The sequence below is a fragment of the Thermobia domestica genome, chromosome 5, assembly GCF_964235325.1.
Source record: "Thermobia domestica chromosome 5, izTheDome1.hap1.1, whole genome shotgun sequence".
Taxonomy (NCBI): domain Eukaryota; kingdom Metazoa; phylum Arthropoda; class Insecta; order Zygentoma; family Lepismatidae; genus Thermobia; species Thermobia domestica.
In genome coordinates this window covers 250,402,359-250,408,726 of record NC_137458.1, presented here as the reverse complement: position 1 = coordinate 250,408,726, position 6,368 = coordinate 250,402,359, and positions in this window count along the sequence as shown.

The following is a 6,368-nucleotide window of genomic DNA, read 5'->3' as shown; positions in this document are numbered from 1 at the left end:
GAAAATACCAGAAACCCTGTAAAAAACAGTAGTCGACCTATGAAAACCAAAGGTCAGCCATTACTTTAACCAGTACTCAGCCACACTATAGAATTGACTTTTTTTAATGGAATTTTAGAGATCAATTCCTCAGTAGCAAATTAAGGGACAAATATATTGCACTCAGAGTTCCTACAAAGAAAAACTACGTGGAAAACAGGCCCGCAACTAGAGGGAGCTAGGGGGCCTGGCCCTCCTAAACATTTCGTGGCCCCTCCAGACCTCAACACAAAAAACACAATTTAGATATGTGTAAGAGATTTTTAATGACTTGCCCCCCCTAACATATCTATGCCCCCCCCAAACCTCTGTGGCTAGAAGCAGGCCTGGTGGAAAATATATTGCGATAAAGGAAAAAAGACTTCTTGTATGATATTTACCATAAACTAAGAAAAATGTGCCTCGGCCTAGACTAGCCTATTTAAAACTAATATATAGGCCTATTTATATTTACATTTATATTTACATTGATATTTATATTTAGCTATGACATTAACCCTTTAATATGAAGTTCATTAAGCACGTTCAGGACACATAAGCACTTGTTTAGCAGGTTCCTCGTACGATAATACACTGAGGCACGTGCATTTTAAGTGGTACCATTGATCACAAAAGTGACACCCAATATATTTAAGTGTATCGTTCTCAATATCATTTATTAATTCCTCTTCAGGCCTTAGACGGCATTTCAACAACTTCTTGCGTCTCGTCTTTTTAACTACTAGTGCTACTTGGCTTGACAGTCCTTTTCTTTTTGTTTGACTTAAAATTTTTCCTTTCTTTTGTATTGTCTCCCTTTTTCATTTTAGACATTCCTCTTCTAGTTTTCTTTTCTTTTCATTCTTTACTATCTGATAATTTCTCTATGCTTGGGAGGATACTGCACTTTGAACTTTTTCTCTGGGCACATGTTTGGTAGTTTTGTTTTTGATTGGAGCTAGCCAGAAAAGATGCTAATCAAAGCCAGATGATATGGAAGTATTTTACGAAGGTTTTCTTTGAATTTCTTCTGAGATCATATGGAGTTATTTCTGGCTCTACTGACCGTAGAAACAGAAGCAGACCTTTCACCTTGCGTAGCTTCAGTACAAGATGCCATAACGGATATGTTGTTTTCCTGGTTTGAGTCAGACGTAACGTCTATTTCTGATATCGAAGATATATTTGTAGGCTCTAGACGGCCAGTTGCTAAAATTTGGTATGTTCCAGGACTAAGATATCGAGCATTTCACTAGCAAATATCTACTGATAGCAGATCGATCCTCTTCGGACAGAACAATAGCCTTATATGTGTTCATTAGTGTAGAATAAGAAGACTCTTTGGATAGAGTATCCTCAACGCACCTGATTGCAAAAACATCTGACACTGAGTCTATTCCAGTAGATGTCTTTGGACTGGTTGAAAGAAACGCTAAATCACGCGTTCTTAAACTGTTAGATATATTTTCCTCACGCTCATAGTGAGTTAGAATGTAAATATTTATGATTATTCTGTATTGTTTCGGCAATCAGGCAACTCTAGGAACAGAGCAGATAAGAACAGATAATAATAATAATAATAATAAATAATAATAATAATAATAATAATAATAATAATAATAATAATAATAATAATAATAATAATAATAATAATAATAATAGTTGAAGAGCAATTGCAGCCTTGGAATTAAAAACGTGCAGAAACGCGACATTGTGCGGAGTAATTTAAAAAAATAAATCAATTAGATATGGATAACCCTTACTTCCTCATAGCTACCTTAGATTAAAAGACTAAGCTATGATCAGGGTCAAGGGCGTCGATCCTGCTAGGGCCGGGATGCCCGGGCCCCCAAAGCTTATGTAGGGCGTATGCTTAGGGTAAAATAAATACTCATTACCTGTCCTTTTTAAATTTTAGAGAAATAATTCAGACCAGCCATAAATCCTTAACCTTTTTTTCCCTCAGTTCTAGAAAAATACAAGAATTGAAATGGTTACAATACCAGACTGATATTAAAGTACGGGACAAAAATAAACGACCAACATCGTCATAAGTTTTAATGGCATTTTCGATCGTTTAATTTTGTCCCGTACTTTATAACTGTATTATACTTGTATGATGTAATTAGTGACATCATAACAGTTACTTTTTCATTAAATCGTTAGAAAAGTCTTCTACGTATTAGTTAAGTGTCTTAGTTGTATGTCATGTGTCATTTAAATTGAATGAATGATAAGTGGATGACTACTGGAGTATATGTATCCAGTAGTCGTCCGTTGAAAGTAATGGGGGGCTGACCATTGGAAATTGAAGTGAAGAGTCATTTCCAATAGTCAGCCCCTAATGGCTGACTACCGGAAAACGTTATCAAAAATGCAACTTGTAGTCAGCCCCCCTTATTTCTACGCAATATCTTGTTTTGTATCATAAACCACGAATTTTTGATAAGCTACGATACATTCATGCATAGAAGAAAGCAATAACTCGTACTATTTTACAATAATATAATTTTAACTTAACTTTGAAGTAAAGCTTCTTCCTTATTTTTTTTATTAACAAAATGCGCACTTTGCTCACTTGCATCAGCAGACCTCAAATGATAAGTTTTCTTTTCTGCCACGAGGAGTGACACCAGGAGAGAACAAATGAGGTTGAATACTGGAGCTCTGATTTAAGTTGTAGTTGATTATTTGTTTGATAACAAGCTACTGTATGTTTATTTAATATGCTTTTTACTGAAAAATGGCTGACTACTGGAGACGGCTGACTTTAGGCATACTTACCCTCCTAACTAACTAACTAATTCTATGGCCTATGGAACCCGGAGGTTCAATGCCGCATTCACAAAAGCTCTCCACTGACTTCTATCCTTAGCTAACTGGATCCAGTTTCTACTTTGTATTCCTATTTCTGCGAGATCCATCTTAATATTGTCCTCCCATCTGCGCCTAGGTCTTCCTAATTATAAGCTCAAGTAATATGTAACATAATAATAATAATAATAATAATAATAATAATAATAATAATAATAATAATATCTTAGTATCAAGCTTTAAGCGATTTTTATATGATGCATATATTCATGAAAATAGTCACTACTTGTTATGTACTCATTTGGTGTTCCCCTAGGGTTACTAGGAATTGAAATCAGGATCTCTGACTGTGCAGTCCAGTATGCTAACTGTATGACCACAGAGCACGGATCTGACAAAAAACATTTTCATAACGTTTTGCTACCCCTCCTTTTCCCGTATCGATTAAAGTGCCATCCGTGAAGGAATTGTTTTCAATTCTGGGTGAAATCAGTCACTTTTTTCTGGAGAATCGAAATGTCCAATAAGAAATGGGGGTCCCACTTTAAAATTTTAAAGTTAACCCTACCGCCAAAGGGAATGGGGATAGCGGATTTTGTTTGTTATAATTGAACTATACATATAAAGCAGAAACATATATTCTCATTTTGGGCGTGTGTTTTCAATTTGATATTAACTTAGAAATCTATTTGAACTTTGGTAGTGCTAGCATTTCCATAGCGTCATCTTCGTATACAAACAGATGATGAATAAAAGTGACAGAGGTTTAAAAGCTGACAGTTTATCTGATTTTGTTTTTATAACCAATTCAAATGTTAAAAATGTAACGTTGTATTTAGAAAAAATAAAATATCTTTATATTGAAAGAAAACCGGACTGGGAACCGAACCGTCAATCATTACTGTAATTTCAAGCGCCTCGCTAAACCCACTTATTTTCTTCTTAATTTACGTCGCGAAAGGCGGCCCCGAAGTTCACTTACCAAAGTCTACTTTCCCCTTATCAGTACTTTCTGTATATTTCCTACTCGGTTATACACGTTTTACAGTAACCTTGAATGATAGGGACACAAACACAGACACGTCGAGAACATTTAAAATTTCAAAAGTTCTCCCACCGGGAATCAAACCCGGTACCCTGTACACCACAGACACACATGCTAGCCACTAGACCACACAGCCAAGTTACAAAACCAGCGCGTTTTAATAATTCTACTGGAAATGCACGAGATATGCACTTGTAATACATTGAGTGATTTATTCGAGAGAGGCAAAGCACTTTCTTTGAATTCATTTCTTGGATTCGTTTCCACTGTGTTTATTCTTTGTATTTTTCGTACACTACTTGAAAAAGCAAATACATTTTTCGCTACGGTGTCCAGAAATACTATTTTAACTGATCATAAAACAGAAATCTTTCGGTGAAATAATATGGGGTAATGTGTGCTATTCTAGTTTCATACCGAGTTCCTTCGTAGCTAAGCGGTTAGCATATACACCTTTGACGTAAGAGACCCGGTTCGATTCCCGGTGTGAGCTCATGTGGTTCGGATTTCACGCTAATCTGTAGGTAAACGTCTCATATAGCCTCGATGCTGAAAGAGATGTTAAAATCAACTCAACATTATTTTATACCATCAATTGAAGCAAAAGGTAGACGATACTATCCTGTTAAAAACATGCATTTATTTCTTTGGCACATATTACAAAGCATCGGACTATTTGCGACACTTCAAGAAAAAGATGCTTTATGAATATTAAGTCGCTTCAAGCGTTCAAATCGCTTTGTAAAAATCCAGATTATGAATTGCAATAACTTTTTACGTTGTAATTAAAATTACAGCATATAATTGTTTTCTATCTCTCTCACATACTTTCTCTCTCTCTCTTTCTTTCTCTATATATACACACCTGTATATTACAATAGGTATCAGAACATAAATAATTTTCATTTTGGACGTGTGATTTAAGGTTGGTATTCAAATCAGAAAGTTGTTCCCATTATAACAATGTTAACGTTCCTCATTTTAGCGTCTTCGTATATAAATGGTGACATGGTGAACAAATGTAACAGGCTTTGAAACGTGATAGTTCATCTGATTTTTTTTTCAAGCACTTCAAAGCAGAACTTTATATTTAAAGAAATGTTTCCATATGTTGAAAAAATCAAAACTGCCGGGAGGCAGATTCGAACTGTCGCCCTCCGATGCTAGACTTTCAAGAACACTACTAAACACGCTTGACCACCGAGACAACTCATAAAAGAATATGCTGTAATAATGCTCATATATCGCTCCAAGCGCACGTTCACACCTGAAGTTTTAAATAGTCATTTTCTCCCTATATCAGTAATTTCAACTGAAGATATTGACTGATTTTGCATACTGGAACTGTGCATGAAGTGTGAATTGCATATTAAACGCAGATATACGTAGTTGACTCTTCAGTTCATGTTTCTGTTCAATAGCTTCACATGTTAGTGAGTGTTTCCTAATACCTGTGTTATTTTCCCTCTTTTTTCCCACGGGATATTCTTCGTGTAATTATTTGACACACTAAGGTTTCATAAGATTAAAGGTTTTTTGCTTATAATTTTCTTATTTTGCTTTATTTTTTCTCTAAAATAATAAATAATTATGCATTATTACACTGCTTTGTTAAGGAAAGCACAAAGAAGCGATAATATAGTCAGAAAAGCGAGTTATTAATGAAAATGTGGAAGTTACAGTATATGCGAACTTTTTTTTGCGGATGAGGATACGATATCTAACCAAAAAAGAAAAAAAAATCGTCGGTGAAGATAAAGAAGTTAGCATGTAAGTTTCTCAGTTGCGGTAAATGATCTGCTAATAATGGCAGAATGACTATGATGATGATAATTTTCTTTTATATTTTACTAGCTGAAATACTTCTTCGCAAGGAGATCATAGGTCTTTGGAAAGTGTTTGAACAACTCAAACCTTAGGATAGGATTTCAATGAAAATGTAATGACAAAAATCCGTAATGTCACCCCTATTTACCCCACCCCTTATACCTTCTCCTCCCATTTCGATGAAGGTTGTACTAACACGTAAATGGCATCAGGAGTGCCAGTATTAATCTCAGTGACCCTGAAAACCTATGGATTGGACACTAAAACCAGTCACCCCTATGCCGATGAAAAATAATTTCGACTTAAACTGAATCGAGAATGTCATTATTCATTTCTGCGACCCCCGAAAACTGATATCGATCGTTTTCAATTATATTTATATGTTACCACTTCTTCCCTCATCCACCCATGACGAAAATCGTCAATGTATTATTATAAGATCGGTGGATACTTAAGACTGATAATCATGCAAGTATTACTTTAATTGGATCAGTAGGTTTTTGTGATGGGGTAACACGCAAATTCACATTCGCTTTTATACTCGTTATATTTTCATAAATACAATTTTAGGACTTGAATTTGTAAAATGTCATGGGTTTTAGATGGATAGGAAGCTTGGTATTGCTAATGTACTACAGCAAAGATCAATATCTGTCTTCACAGC